Consider the following 17,361-nt stretch of genomic DNA (forward strand, 5'->3'; position numbering starts at 1 on the left):
GCATGAAAGCATGAAGTGCTAAAGAAGGTGCTAAGGAAGAAGAGAGCACAGGAAATCTATTTCTATAGATGACCACATAGAAGATTGCATTGGTATGATGAGCAAGAAGACTCAAAGAGATGAAGCTTGAGAGGAAGACAAGTTGTCAGAGCCGCAGTGATTAAAGCCAAGCAAAAGATTGAACTGAAGTGTGATCTGAAATCTGCAAGATATGTTATGAGTTGTATCAGATCAAAAGCCATTATTGTTACTCTCTAGCAATTGTAACTATTAGTATAAATCCTATGAACTTACGATGGTTTAATAGCCATGTTATAAATCCTTTAACAGGGTGACATTCCAAGTGAATGTTCCAAAGTCCTTTGACTAGGCCCATTCCTAACAGTATGGTGAAATCCTCTAACAAGGTCACATTTAACAATGTGTTGTAAGCCTTTAATAGGGCAGGCCTTTAACAAGGCATCACTTCAAAAGAGTGAGAATTGAGTAGCATGTTACTGGTGGTTTTTCCCAAATTGAGTTTCCATGTAAATCACTGTGTCATTTGTTGATGTTGCATGTTGATTTGTTGTAACTTGCTAAGATGGTTGTTTTAAGCTTGGATGGATGAATAGTTTAATGGGCTCACTATAATTAGTGAAAAAGTATTATTAGGGAATTTAGACCTTGGATAACTAATTCACCCCCCCTCTTAGTTATTCTAAAGAATTCTAACAATTGGTATCAGAGCTTTGCAGCTGATTTAGCCTTAAGGGACTAGAAGCAGAAAAGATCAAAATGCCTAAGAGAGAAGTTCCCAAGCTCAACAAAGACAACTTTGTTGCATGGAAAATTTTGATGAAGCTGCATCTTAGATCCATAGGATATTATGCCCAAAATTAAATTTTTACTAAACATGCTGATCCAACTGGTACTCTTACTATAGAAAATTTGAAAAACAAATAGGAACACAATCAGACAATGCTGGAGATTGCTTCTGCACTCAACTATGCTGAATTTGATGATCTCAAAGGATGTGACACTACATTCAAAATGTGGAAAGCCCTGTCAGACATTTATGGAGGAGATCAGAATGTCCAAAGAGCAAAAAGAGAAAGCCTCAAAGGAAAGTTTGATGACATGAAAATGGAAGAAAGTGAGAATGCTACTCAGTATGTGTTGGAATTATGATATATTTGTCATTAGTTACAACACTTATTCAATTCTGAATGATTACTGAGCTCATCACTCAGTCTAAAATTCATACTGAGTGTTCAGTAGTGGTTACCAAGCAGAATAGTTCATACCATGCTAAACAGTGGTCACCGAGCAAATGGGAAGTTCAGCAGTGTTTACCAAGTTCTTAGTGTTCACCGAGTCATCATTGGAAATTAGTTTTTACCGAGTGATCAAGGTAAATGAAGGACTTAGTGTTTACCGAGTGAACAAGGTAAATGAAGGAATCAATGTTTACCAAGTAAAGAAGGTTATCAATGGATTCAGTTTTTACCGAGTGACACAATATTCACCAAGTCACCAATGGTTACTGAGTTCCAAGCTACTTAGAGTGATTAGTATGGATTGTGCCTCTACTCTTACCGAGTGCCTGATGATGCAGTGTATTGTAGTGGATGTCGAGTATCAGAAGGTCACCAAGTCAGTTTGAGGAACTCGAGTTTTCTACTATCTGGCCGACTCAGTAATGTTTCACTTGTGTTTGGCCGACCTTGCAAGTGTAAATATTGGAATGGTATATATGTAATGTATTATATCATTTGTAAAATATGATGAAATGTTGTGTATCATTGTATGGTGTTGTATTGCAATATTTTGAGAAGAGTGAAAGCAAATTAGAAGCAGAATAGAGGAATATAGCAAGGTCAACATAGATGCAGAAAAGTTATATCTATCACATTAGGTGATCAGTGCATAAAGGATCTTATTAGCAATCAGTTGTAACTAGATCCACTGCTTCATCCTAACAAGTGAATTAGTTTGTAAATCCTTTAACAAGGTAGACTTAACAATCTTTTGTAAATCTCCTAATAGAGTGCATACTTCATTGTATGTTTGTAAATCCTCTAACAAGGTTGATCTAGCAATCCTACTTGCTCCTAACAGGGTAGATCACTAGAAGTGATCATTGTAAGCCTTAATAAGCCAAATTTATACTACAATATTGAAGTTTTGTGGGAATCATCCCCACCCTAGTTTTACTTTCTAATTGGAAGGTTTCTAGGTCACAAAATCAGTATGTTCATGTGTTATGAATGTTTATCTTTTCATGCATACAGTAGATTAGATGGATGAATGGTGAATATGTTATTATGCTGAATTGATTTAAAGTTTTAGAGTTACTGATTCACCCCTCCCCTCTCAGTAACCTTGTTAGTATTGATTATTTCCAACAATTGGTATCAGAGCATTGTGGTTCTCAGGATAAAGTTTGACAGCTTGAGCAAAGATCAAGGACAATGGAGATATTTAGACTTGGCAAATCTATTGAGAATGAAAAGCTAGATCTAGAAATGGCCATGGCTCAACTCAAAGAAGCAAAGGAGCATCTTTCTCAATCTCTAAAAAGAAGGAAGGAACTTGCAAGACAAATGAATGATCATCAATATGTTGAAGAAAAGATTGAAGACCTTTTACCATCAAGCAGTTCAAATGAAGCTAATGAGGCAAACAATGCAATCAAAGAACTCTTAGAGAAGAATGGATCTCTGCAAGAAGAAGTAAGAATGCTAAGAAGAGAATAAGAGATTCAGTCAACAAGGTTATGTGAAATTTTGGAACAAAGGAACATGATGCAATATGAGATAGAAGGAAGGAACAATGAAATTCAAAATCAATCCCTTCAGTATGAGGATCTTACAGATCAACTTTCCAATGCAAATGAAGAAATCAGAATTCTCAAAGCACAAAATGAAAGAATAAGGAATGATCTGAATGTTGAAAGAAAAATCACTGAAAGCTTACAAAGTGACCTAAGATTTGAAAGACAAAGAAATGAAAGTTTGGAAAATGACTTAAATGTTGAAAAGCAAGTCAATGAAAGGATGATAAAATCTCAAACAGATGTGGATCAATTGAATCAGCAAAATGAGCAGAATCTTCATAGAAAAAAAGGTAAAGTAGGCCTTGGATACAATGAAGAAGGTGAATCTTCCAAACAAGGTGCCCAAAAGAATCAAAGACCTACTTGAAATCACTATGGCAAGATAGGTCATACATCTAACAGATGTTGGAGCAATGGTAAATGCTACAATTGCAATTAGCATGGTCACAAAGCCAATGAATGCAAAGAGAAACCAAAATTTGAAGGCAAATGTCACAAATGCAAGAAACAAGGTCACAAGGCATCTAAGTGCAGATCTAAATCATTCGATCCAGTAGAAAAAATTGTCAAAGTATTATTTGGTTGGGACTACAATACTTGGTGTAGATGTCACTATTGTGAAGAATATGGACACATTGGAGTAAACTGTACAAGGCATCACCTAAGGAAGAAAGATACTACCATAAGATGTTATACATGTACCATACTTGGTCATATATCCAAGAATTGCATGAACATAGGAAGAGTTGAAGATGAAAAGAAAGCCAGAGCTAACAACATTTGAAAATAGATGAGACAACAGTGGATTCCTAAATCTACCAAACCAGAAAGTTCAAATGATGGCAATGTCACTCAAGAAGTGGGTGACTCCACCATTTCTAATTAGACTCATCAAGGAGGATCAGGGACTACATCTTCAAGCCATATCCTAAGTAGTTCTAGAATGAAGGAGTGCAAATAACAAATCAGTATTTTAGATACAAGACATAGTTCACTGTGATGCATCTACCGAGCAAGGTTGGTCTCAAACTTAACCGAGCTAGGTCGGGAATATGAAAGGTTTTGTTTGTTCACCGAGTTTCAAGGTTTACCGAGTAAGTCGATGACTATCTGACAAACCCTATGTCATCTCAGCTACCTTCATACCCGAGCATTAATGGCAGATTTTTCATCAAAAAGGCAGAATTTGATCTCATTTTTTACCGTGAACTTAGAATATACAGAGCGAAGAGATTTCCAAGAGCACGCAAGTGAGTTCAAACGATTTGAAGTGATTTTCCAGTGAAGAATTTTTTTTACGAAATTGTTCACTCACCAAGAAATAATGGCATCTATGAGCACCAGCAGGAACAAGGCGAAGAGGGGCTTTGAAATGCTTGTGAAGGGAGTCGAATGGAAAGCACCTAGCTTCAAGCTTGTTCCCGCCATAGCTGAATCGCTCGACCCGCATGTAGCTCAATCGTAGATTCCACCCAAGGTACTACTTATAAATGACATTCGTACTCATTTAAAATGCACTATTCAAGAGATAGGGACACTAGATATGGATAATGCCCTAGCTAAGTTATGCATGGATGGAACCCTTAAACCCAAGTTCAAACATCTGGAAACCAAAGGTTTAACCCATATCCTGCATTTTCCAAGAAATTTCCAAGTGAAATGGATAAGATACATTTTGAGCTGTGCTCATAATGGTTAGTTGTGGTTAGAGCAACCCACTCTGATTACAAAGAAGATGATTCATAGAATCACAGGTTTACCTATGTTGAGCAAATCCAAAACCACTAAAACCCTAAGTCAGGATGAACTTCAAAAGTTAACCCTAGCTGAATGGAACGGCAGAGGACTGAAACTTACCAATGTATCAGATATAGAGCTAAGATTTGGAATTAGTGTAATTGCATACAAGTTGTATAGTTCCAATAGATTGAATAGTGTGCCCTGTGAGGCTGTGGACTTAGCCTATAAGGTTGTGAAGAAGAACATGGAGTTTGACCTAGAAGATGTGCTGTTGAAACAACTAAATAAGAACATGGACAGTATAAGGACCTCAAAGACCAACCCTTGTAAATTTGGTTCTTTGTTAGTTTGTTTATTTTTCTATGTACAAAAGTTTTTCCCTTCTAAAGGTACAGTTGTATGGAGAAAATATATTCCTATTTTGTATCAGATAAATGAGTTTATTGCAGATATGGGTGTAAATTTTGATAAGGTTATGGATAATTACTTTGAAGATTTCAAGGAGAGAATGAACAACAAGTTCAGGATTCCTCCTAAACTTGCTGAAGACTATAATGAAGATGTATGTTTCATGTTTGACTGTGACAAAGTATATATATAGGCAGTCAAAATCTGCATTGCATGGGTAAAATAACTTCCCTATGAAGTGAACATTGATGAAACTAGAGACATCATTGAGGCACTAGTAAATGAACCAGTGGATCCCAAATTGCCTACATTCAAAACATTTGATGAGGCAAAGGTAAGAAGAGAACTTGAGATCAAGCATCCCCAGGAAATCTCTAAGGGAAAGAGGAATATAGAAAAATTGAAAACTGACACTGGACCTCTAATGCTTACTGAAGGAAAAGGTGAGGATGAAGAACAAGAAGAATCTGAAGAAGAGGAGCCAGAAAAGGAGGCAGAGCCTGTGAAGAAGAAAGGTAGGGTAATCATTACCAAACCTCAGGTAGTATTCACAAGGAGAACAAGGAAAGGAAAAAAGGAAAGTGAAGTTGTGTTTAGCAAGCCTCCTCTCACATTTGTAGATAGGCTAAAACAACTCAGGATTCATGCAGGAATCAGCAACTTTAAAGCCTTAAAGTATGAATCTAGGACTCCTGCTGAGCAAAAGGAAATTGAAGATCTGGTAATGGAGAAGTTGGGAACTTGGAAATTCTCCCCAGATCAATTTGTCTCCCAAATTCCTACAATATTGTTTGATAAAATAAAGGTAAGATGGGAGAACACCGAGCAAACTGTTAGAGACATTTTTGAACAGAAATTGAGAGAACTGGTATCTAGCCTGACAGATGCAAAAATCAAAAAGGCAATGAAGGATCAGGAAGGAAGAATGAATATGAGATTCAATACATGTCTCATATTGTTAAAGAATATTGAACCAATTGTTAAGAATGCAACTCATGTTTGGAATGATACTTATAAGCTGCATAAGCCAAGTGATGAACCTATGGAAATCAAGGATGATGACAGTAATGATGAAGAAGATGTGGATGGTGATAACTCTATCACCATGGATGTAACTGATGAAGATCTCCAGCAATTAATGAAGGAGAAGGAAGAAGAAGAAAAGGAGGAAGAATTAGTTGAGGAGGAGGATGATCCAGCTAAAATTGCAGTAGCTGTCATTGCCTCCCCTCCTCACTCTCCACCTAAAATTGTTAAATCTATGGAGATAGGTTCTTCAAGCAAGATTGTGAGCACCATAGAGACATCAATAGCTCAAACTCTTCCAGTCACCTCTCAGCTCCAGGTATCTACAATGGAAGTATCAAGTACTTCATCTACCGAGCATCAAGCAATATCTTCAGTCATTGAGTCATCCACTACAGCAGTCACTACATCAGGTGTATCAATTCCTCCTGTAGTATGTACAGTAAGTTTTCCAGTTTTCACTTCAATTTTGTCATCCCCAGCCACATTGGGTCCAATTTTTGCTCCAGTCAGCTCTTCTACTGCAAATATTCCAATTTTTAGATCAGTTTTGGATATGGGAACATCAATTTTTCCCACAGTTAGCACCTCTCTCAGTCTTCCTTTAGTTGGTCCTATTCCAGTTTTGATAGCCAGTCCAGCCTCATCAACCATTGTCTCTGTTTTCAAAGGCAAAGATGTTGGCACAGCAGAAAAACCAAAGATTCCATTAAAATTTTTGCTTATAGGCAAGACAGTAGATGAGGATGTAGACTTGGATGATGAAATTGTCATTTCCAAGATAGATCTGGATACTGCTTCAGTTGATGAACTAAGACTACTCAGTCAGCGTATAGATCTAAAGGAAAAGCAAAAACAACTAAGGAATGAGAGAGATAGAGAGTTTAATATTATTGAAGGAGCGAAGAATATTATTACTAAGGCTATAGGTGTTGATGTTGATACTTCTCAACACATTTTTTTTACAATTAGAAGAGGCAGTTAATAAATTCAATGAGGATATCTCTGGTCAAGAAAAGTTGATGGAGAAGGCAGAAAAGAAGTTTGATAATAAGGTGCTTGAGCACATTGCTCAGCATCTAGCAATAAAACAGGTTGAATTAACCATAGTTTTGGCCAACATTGAAAATTCTTTTAATAATGTAACATCTCTTTTTGCTAAGCTTTGTGATGTTACCAAGTATACTAAGGAGATACGAGAGAAATTGAATAAGATAGATAAGGATCTGAAGGCAAGTGCACAAAAGCTGAAGCTTAACCCCAGTTCAAGCTCATCTCATCACCTCAGGATCAAATTTTTGTCAAAGAAGCAGGCAGAGTTGCTTAGAGAAGAAGGAAGGATTTGGTCTACACTGCTAGATATCCAGAACATGATTCTTCCTATCATGGACATAATGCAGAAACATATTGCATACTCCAAAACATTGATCCATGACAACAATTTCTCTGTTGCAGACCATGTGATTGGACTTTCTACAAAAGTTCAAGTAGCTCTATCCACATGCAAACTCTTGCAAGAGACTTGGGATAAGACTCAGCAACTCATTCTCAAGGTACATTCTGAGTTTATCTCACATTTTGGTGTCTCTATGTAAATACATTATTTTATTCTTTGGCATTATTGTCAAAAAGGGGGAGAAAGAGATACTCAAAAAGAGATATTGGTGAGATAAATGTACAAAAGGGACAAAGAGATACTGTGAATAAAAGTCATATAACTCATGTAAATACCTTGTGTATATTGTATGGGGGAGTTATATGTAAGGAAGCCATGTATATTTAGCAGAATCAGACGTCAGTATGTCAGATGTTGTATATAAGTTTTGGCTAATAAGTGTTTTTGTCACTAATGCCCAAGGGGGAGATTGTTGAAATTATGATATATTTGTCATTAGTTACAACACTTATTCAATTTTGAATTCTTACCGAGCTCATCACTCAGTCTATAGTTCATACCGAGCATTCAGTAGTGGTTACCAAGCAGAACAGTTCATACCATGCTGAACAGTGGTCACTGAGCTAATGGGAAGTTCAGTAGTGTTTACCAAGTTCTCAATGTTCACCGAGTCATCAGTTGAAATCAGTGTTTACCGAGTGATCAAGGTAAACAAAGGACTTAGTGTTTACCGAGTGATCAAGATAAATGAAGGACTTAGTGTTTACCAAGTGAACAAGGTAAATGAAGGAATCAGTGTTTACCAAGTGAAGAAGGTTATCAATGGATTCAATTTTTACCAAGTGACACAATATTCACCAAGTCACCAATGGTTACAAAGTTCCAAGCTACTTAGAGTGATTAGTATGGACCGTGCCTCTACTTTTATTAAGTGCATGACAATGCAGTGTATTATAGTGGATGCCGAGTATCAGAAGGTCACCGAGTCAGTTTGAGGAACTTGAGTTTTCTACTATCTGGTCAACTCAGTAATGTTTTTTTCACTTGTGTTTGGCCGACCTTGCTAGTGTAAATATTGGAATGGTATATATGTAATCTATTATATCATTTGTAAAATATGATGAAATGTTGTATATCGTTGTATGGTGTTGTATTGCAATATTTTGAGAAGAGTGAAATAAAATCAGCTACAGAATAGAGGAATACAACAAGGTCAACATAGATGCAGAAAAGTAATATCTATCACATCAGTTGATTAGTGCATAAAGGATCTTATCAGCAATCAGTTGTAACCAGATCCACTACTTCATCCTAATAGCTGAATCAATTTGTAAATCCTTTAACAAGGTAGACTTAACAGTCTTTTGTAAATCTCCTAACAGAGTGCATACTTCACTGTATGTTTGTAAATCCTCTAACAAGGTGGATCTAACAATCCTACTTGCTCCTAATAGGGCAGATCACCAGAAGTGATCATTGTAATCCTTAACAGGCCAAATTTATACTGCAGTATTGAAAGTTTGTGGGCATCATCCCCACCCCAGTTTTACTTTCTAATTAGAAGGTTTCTGGGTCACCAAATTAGTGTGTTCATGTGTTATGAATGTTTATCTTTTTATGCATACAGTAGATTAGATGGATGAATGGTGAATATTTTATTATGCTGAATTGATTTAAAGTTTTAAAATTACTGATTCACCCCTCCCCTCTCAATAGCCTTGTTAGTCTTGATTATTTCCAACAGTATGCCTCTACAATAAAGGAAGTCGTAAGTGCAATAAGATGTTTGAGTGGTCAATTAGATGAAGATACTATTAATAGTAAGTTCTTAAGAACCTTGCTCCCTATATATGCTATTAGAGTATTAGCTATACAAGAGTTAAGATGTATACCAGCAAACAATCTAAGTTTTGAAGGAATAATGGTTAGACTCTCTGCATTTGAGTTATCTAACTTTGACAACTACAGACCTGAGAATGTTGAATCTACTTTCAAGGCCAAGCTATCACTGAAAGATATTGAACAGGTAAAATCAAAGAAGGTAAGAAAGATGAAATATGTATCTAGTGATAGTAGCACTGATGAGGAAGATGTGGAACAATTGGAAGCATTACTAGCTAGAAGATTTCATAGAGGCAAAGGAAAATTCAAGGGTAAGTTGCCTATCATTTGTTTCAATTGCAATGAAGTAGGACATATTGTTGCAAGGTGTACACAGAAAAATGATTACAAGGAAGAAAACAAGTACAAATATAGAAGAGAAGATGATAAGAGACATTACAAAGACAAAGGCAAGAAATGTTATATTGCTGAAGAGGATTCTGATGATGAAGTTGTTTATGTGGCCATGAAGGACCAATTTGATGAAGAAGAGCCTACAACACTGGTAACATGTATGAACAAGAATGATAGATGGATCATAGATAGTGGGTGCTCACATCACATGATAGGAGACAAAAGTAATTTTGTTGACTTTACTCAGTATGATGTAAATAGTGTTAGATTTGGAAATGATGCTCCATGTCAAATCAAAGGAAAAGGCTCCATTAAAATTACAGAGAAAATTTCATGTGACAACGCATACTATGTTGATGGACTAGACTACAATTTGTTGAGTGTCTCACAGTTAGGAAATGTTGGATGCAAAGTAGAATTTGGAAAAAAAATTGCAAAAATCTATGATATTGATGGTAAATTGATAGGAAAAGGAGATCAAGCAAGAAGTAATCTATTTTATCTTGATATGGAAAATGCTTCGTGTTTTGTTGCAAAATTTGATGATGTGTGGTTATGGCATAAAAGGCTATGTCATGTCAACTTTGATAATCTGGTCAATATCAATAAAAGGAAGAAAGTCAGAGGTTTACCTAAACTGAAGAAGCCTGACAACATCATGTGCAAAAATTGTCAGCTAGGAAAGATGACTAAGCCAAGTTTCAAGAGTAAAAATTATACATCAAAAGAAGTACTTGAGTTAGTCCATACTGATTTATGTGGTCCAATAGAAGTACAAAGCTACAAAGGAGATAAATATATAATGTTGTTTGTTGATGACTATTCCAGGATGATGATTGTTATGTTTTGACACTTTTCAAATGTTAAAGTGGTATGTGGCTAGAGTTGAAAAAGAAATAGGAAAGAGTTTGAAATGCCTAAGATCAGACAGAGGTTGTGAATTCACATCAAATGAATTTGAGACATTTTGCAATGACAAAAGAATCAAGAGACAAACATCAGCTCCTAGAACTCCCCCACAAAATGGAATTGCTAAGAGAAGAAATAGATCTGTGATTGATTGTGCCAGAACATTAATGATGGAAAAGACTATTTCTCTAAAATATTGGAGAGAAGCTGTAAGTGTGGTTGTTCATACACTGAACCAAGTACAAGTCAAGACAGGTACAAGTGCAACACCTTTTGAATTATGGTATGGTCACTCACCCAATGTAAAGCATTTCAAAGTATTTGGTTACAAATGCTTTATCCTTATAGATACTAGAAATGGAAAATTTGATACAAAAAGTGATGAAAGTATATTCCTTGGTTACTCTACTAAAAGTAAAGCTTATAAGTGTTTAAATACTAACACTAACAAACTTGTGGAAAGTGCAAATGTAAACTTTGATGAGTATACAGAAGTCCAAGTTGAAGAACCAAAGAGAATGGATGAATACAGAACCTTTGTGTATTCTTATGAAGGAATGCCTATTGACAAGATTGCTATCAATCAAAGTGGGGTTCAATAGCAAGATTCTATTTCAGTAGAATCACAACCAGTGAATGTCGAGCTGCATTCAGAAGTCAAGTTGCAGAATGAAGAAAATGCACATTCTAGCTCTGAAGTCAGTACACATGAAAGAGAAATAGAACTACCTGACAATGAAGTACATAGTGAACCTGAATCTGAAAGATCCAACATGAAAACAAGGACAGAACCAAGATTATCCAAATATGTGAAGAGACATCACCCAGCTGAATAGATAATTGGTGAAAAAGATGCAAGACTATTGGTGTAATAAGTATTTACTTATTACACTTACTTAAGTTTACTTAGGTTAATGCATTATTTAATTATTTTGCATTATTTTATTTGTGAGACACTTGGGAGTTTGTGCACTCTTGTGAGTTGTCTTGATGACATCACAAGGGTCCGCACCTCTTTTCAGTACATGTTGTCTACAACACAAGAATCTTCTACACACATATGACACTTAGTCATTCTTATCCATTCATCTAGAATGTTGGATAAGGTTCTTAGTTGTCTTATCTCATGGTTGTTTCTAGAGACATTCTAGATGTATCTCAGAGGCCTTTATATACAAGCACTCCTAGTGTGTTGAATATCACATTCTGAATAGAGCAATGTATTCAAACATTCTCTGATTAATTGATCATATCCATTTTTTGTCTATTGTGTGCTTGTGTTTGAGTTCTTAGTTCATGGGTGAATTTTTCCCTTAGGCAAATTCTTACAAAGACCAATAATAAGGAATAGAATAAGAAATGAATCATGTCTGTTAAGAAAATTTGAACCTAAGATAATGTATGATGCATTGCAAGATGGTGACTGGTATAAAGCTATGGAAGAAGAGATTGATCAAATAAAGAACAAAACCTGGAGTTTGGTTCCCAAACCAATGAATGTCGAGCTAATTCAGAAGCCAAGTTGCAGAATGAAGAAAATGCACATTCTTCCATTAAGTTACTACACATGAAAGAGCAATAGAACTACCAGACAACAAAGGACATAGTGACCCTGAATCTGAAAGATCCAACATGGAAACAAGGACAGAAACAAGATTATCCAAATACGTGAAAAGACATCACCTAGCTGAACAGATAATTGGTGACAAAGATGCAAGACCAATGAAAAGGAATAGACTAAGAAATGAATCATGTATGTTAAGAAAATTTGAATCTAAGACAATGTATGATGTGTTGCAAGATGGTGACAGGTATAAAGCTATGGAAGAAGAGATTGATCAAATAAAGAAGAACAAAACCTGGAGTTTGGTTCCGAGACCAGCCGAGAAGAATGTAATTGACACTAAGTGGGTATTCAAAAATAAGCTAGATGAGAATGGTGAGATTACTAGAAACAAAGCTATACTAGTATGTAAGGATTATGCTCAAGAAGAAGGATTAGACTATGGGGAAATATTTTCCCCTATTGCTAGAATGGAAGGAGTAAGAACTTTACTTGCATATGCTGCATATAAAAGTTTTAAAGTCTATCAGATGGATGTAAAGTCTGCTTTTCTGAATTGTATATTGGAAGAGGAAGTCTATATTGAACAACCAGAGCATACTACGAGAGACTTCACAAGTATCTAGTGCAAATAGGATTTGAAAGAACTGATGATAATAACAACATGTACATCAAATCAAAAGAAGGTAAGGATATTCTTGTATCTAAAATATTTGTGGATGACATAGTTTTTGGAGGAAAGGAAGTGCTTTGCAAAAGTTTTTCGGACAAAATGAAACATGAGTTTGAGATGTCTATGTTTGGAGAAATCAAGTTCTTTGTTGGATTGCATGTACATCAATTAAAACTTGCTATATTTGTGACACAATCAAAGTAAATCAAAGAGATACTTAAAATGTTTGGATTGGTAGACTCCAAACCAGTCAGCACACCAATGGCAATAGGACATAAGCTATCCAAAAATGATGAATCAGCTATAGTCAATCAAATAATGCATAGATCAATGATTGGAAAACTACAATATGTTGTACATAGTAGACCAGACATAGCATTAGTAGTTGGAATAGTGGCTAGATTCTCTGGAAATCCTAAAGAAAATCATCTCATGGTAGTAAAAATTATAATGAGGTATCTCAAAGGAAATGATGATTTTGGCCTATATTACAAAAAGATTGAGAAGTTTGAGCTCAATCCATACACAGACGTAGATTGGGAAGGCAACATTGATGACAGGAAAAACACAAGTGGAGGAGCATTATTCTTAGGTAAAAGGCTAGTTACTTGGACTAGCAAAAAACAAACATGCACATCTTAGTCCACTGCAAAAATAGAATATGTGGCAGCAGCAGTCAATTCCACTAACATTGTGTGTCTCAAACATCTATTGAAACGAATGAAAGAAGAAGTAACCAAACCTATGATATTGTATTGTGATAATACAAGTGCTATAAACATATCTAAGAATCCAGTAATGCATGCAAAAATCAAGCATGTTGCAATCAAGTATCACTATGTCAGAGAATTGGTAGAAGACAAACAAGTGAAGATGGAGTACATTAACGCAAAGGAACAAACTGCAGATATCTTCACCAAACCATTGCCCAAGGATTCTTATGAATATCTTAGAGGCAAGTTGGGGGTAATGTCCCTAACTCAAGCAGTTTAAAGCAACAAAGAAGCTACCCTGCATCAACCGGAACAAATCATTGAAATATCAGAAGAATGATGTAGAGGATGACAACAGGAGTAGAAACTCCAGATCAGTCACAAGCATGGTGATAGAGGGAGAAAATATAAGATGCAAATTTTATATTTAGCATTTTAAAGATGCTACATCTTTGGCATTTATGTCAAAGAGGGATATTTATTAGAAACTAATCAATGCATGGTAAAGATATGTGAGATCAGTAGTAAGGATGTAGCAGTAAAGAGGGAGAAGCAGAAAGAAGCAGAAAATGTATATAATTTTGGTGGTAACTAAGTTGATCAATTGATCAGTTTGGTTTTCCATCAATGCCAAAGAGGGAGATTTTTGGAAATGATTGAAAAGATCATGAATGAAAAGTAATGGAACTAGGAAAGAATGTCTTCAATCATTGTTTTGTCATTGATGTCAAACTTGCTACTTGCAGGAATGACAATTGCTTTAGTGATCCAAATACTATCAGTTGGTTTATTGACAAGGAGGAGGTAATCAATAAGATGTAACTAGAGTACCTAGAGAAAGGTTGAAGTTATGATGTTCTAATGAAGTATAAAGATCAGCTAAGCCATTGATGAAATAGTGTATTGATGACATATTCTAAGACATAGAGAATGGACACACTAAAACACATCAAAGATTAAAGGTTTAGCTAAGTAATTTGTAAAGCCTAACTAAGTTCATTAGAGAGAGCCAAGCAAGCTAGTTAGTTTCGAACAGATTCTCAGTTGAAGTTGAGCAAAGTTCAACTTTAGTGTTTGCCGAGTGATCTTCAAGTGCCGAGTGAAGTTCAAGTGCCGAGTAAAAATTAAGTGCCGAGTGAAGATCATGTGTTGAGCATGATACAGGAGTCAAGTAACATAGAGGAAGCCGAGCATCATTAAACCAATAATGTTGAGTTGCTGGATTATTTTGTAAAGTCAAAGATTCACTAGATCTGAGCTGACATGGTTGTTACCTAGAATTTTGTGAACCAAATAGAAGATAAGAATGATGAGCTGGTGGCACAAAACTCTATGTAAAACATTTTTGGTGAACACAACTATATTCTAAATGAAGTTTCTAGATGAAGATGAGATATGGGATAGATACATTGTATCCTACCTAATCTATTGAAACCCTAAAGTTGGAGAGGGAGAATTGAGTGAGAAAGGTATTCTAGATTTCTATTTAAGGAGTCATAAGTTCATGAAACAAGAAGTTGCTCAAGCATGAAAGCATGAAGTGCTAAAGAATAAACTAAGGAGGAAGAGAGCATAGAAACTCTATTTTGATAGATGACCACAGAGAAGATTGCATTGGTATGATGAGCAAGAAGACTCAAGGAGACAAAGCTTGAGAGGAAGACAAACTGTCAGAGCCGTAGTGATTAAAGCCAAGCAAAAGATTGAATTGAAGTGTGATCTGAAATCTGCAAGATATGTTGTGAGTTGTATCAGACGAAAAGCCATTATTGTTACTCTCTAGCAATTGTAACTATTAGTATAAATCCTATGGACTTAGGTTGGCTTAATAGCCATGTTATAAATCCTTTAACAGGGTGACATTCCAAGTGAATGTTCCAAAGTCCTTTGACCAGGCCCATTCCTAACAGTATGGTAAAATCCTCTAACAAGGTCACATTTAACAATGTGTTTTAAGCCTTTAATAGGGCAGGCCTTTAATAGGGCATCACTTCAAAAGAGTGAGAATTGAGTGGCATGTTACTAGTGGTTTTTCCCAAATTGGGTTTCCATGTAAATCACTATGTCATGTGTTGATTTTGCATGTTTTATTCCTGCATGTTGATTTGCTATAACTTGCTAAGATGGTTATTTTAAGCTTGCACAGATGAATAGTTTAATGGGCTCACTATAATTAGTGAAAAAGTATTATTAGGGAATTTAGACCTTGGATAACTGATTCATCCCCCCTCTCAGTTATTCTAAAGAATTCTAACAATTGGTATCAGAGCTTTGCTGCTGATTTAGCTTAAAGGGAATAGAAGTAGAAAAGATCAAAATGTCTAAGAGAGAAGTTCCCAAGCTCAACAAAGACAACTTTGTTGCATGGAAAAGTTTGATGAAGCTGCATCTTATATCCATAGGAGATTATGCTCAAAATTCAATTGTTACTGAACATGCTGATCCAACTAGTACTCTTACTGCAGAAGATTTGAAAAACAAACAGAAACACAATCACACAATGCTGGAGATTGCTTATGCACTCAACTATGCTAAATTCGATGATATCAAAGGATGTGACACTACATTCAAGATGTGGAAATCCCTATCAAACATTTATGGAGGAGATCAGAATGTCCAATTAGCAAAAAGAGAAATCCTAAGAGGAAAGTTTAATAACATGAAAATGGAAGAAAGTGACAATGCTGCTTAGTATGCCTCTACAATAAAGGAAGTGGTAAGTGCAATAAGATGTTCGAGTGGTCAATTAGATGAAGATATTGTTAATAGTAAGTTCTTAAGAACCTTGCTCCCTATATATGCTATTAGAGTATCAGCTATAAAAGAGCCAAGATGTATACTAGGAAACAATCTAAGTTTTGAAGGAATAGTGGGTAGACTCACTGCATTTGAGTTATCTAACTTTAACAACTACAAACCTAAGAATGTTGAATATGCTTTCAAAGCCAAGCTATCATTGATAGATACTGAATAGGTGAAATCAAAGAAGGGAATAAAGATGAAATATGTATCTAGTGATAGTAGCACTGATGAGGAAGATGTGGAACAATTGGAAGCATTACTAGCTAGAAGATTTCACAGAGGCAAAGGAAAATTCAAGGGTAAGTTACCTATCATTTGTTTCAATTGCAATGAAGTAGGACATATTTATACAAGGTATAAATAGAAAAAGCATTACAAGGAAGGCAACAAGTACAAATATAGAAGAGAAGATGATAAGAGAGATTACAAAGACAAAGGCAAGAAGTGCTATATTGCTGAAGAGGATTTCGATGATAATGATGATGAAGTTGTTTACGTGGCCATGAAGGACCAGTCTAATGAAGAAGAGCCTACAACACTGGTAACATGTACGAACAAGAATGACAGATGGATCATAGATAATTGGTTCTCACATCACATGATAAGAGACAAAAGTAAGTTTGTTGACTTTACTTAGTATGATAGAAATAGTGTTAGATTTGGAAATGATGCTCCATGTCAAATCAAAGGAAAAAGCTCCATTAAACTTATAGATAAAATTTCATGTGACAATGCATACTATGTTGAAGGACTAAACTACAATTTGTTGAGTGTCTCACAGTTTGGCAATGTAGGATGCAAAGTAGAATTTGGAAACAAAACTGCAAAAATTTATGATACTGATGGTAAATTGATAGGAAAAGGAGATCAAACAAGAAGTAATCTATTTTATCTTGATATGGAAAATGCTTCGTGCTTTGTTGCAAAATTTGATGATGTGTGGTTATGGCCTAAAAGGCTATGTCATGTCAACTTTGATAATCTGGTCAATATCAGTAAAATGAAGAAAGTCAAAGGTTTACCTAAACTGAAGAAGCCTGAAAACATCATGTGCAAACAATGTCAGCTAGGAAAGAT

The 17,361-nt window shown here is 35.6% G+C and overlaps 1 pseudogene; it reads left to right on the forward strand.

Moving 5' to 3' along the window:
• The window catches only part of LOC149561085 (DNA mismatch repair protein MSH2-like), a 111,427-nt pseudogene that overhangs the window by 56,465 nt on the left and 37,601 nt on the right, over positions 1-17,361 (forward strand).

The sequence above is a fragment of the Cupressus sempervirens genome, chromosome 4, assembly GCF_028749045.1.
Source record: "Cupressus sempervirens isolate cs-2001-9-10 chromosome 4, ASM2874904v1, whole genome shotgun sequence".
Taxonomy (NCBI): Eukaryota; Viridiplantae; Streptophyta; class Pinopsida; order Cupressales; family Cupressaceae; genus Cupressus; species Cupressus sempervirens.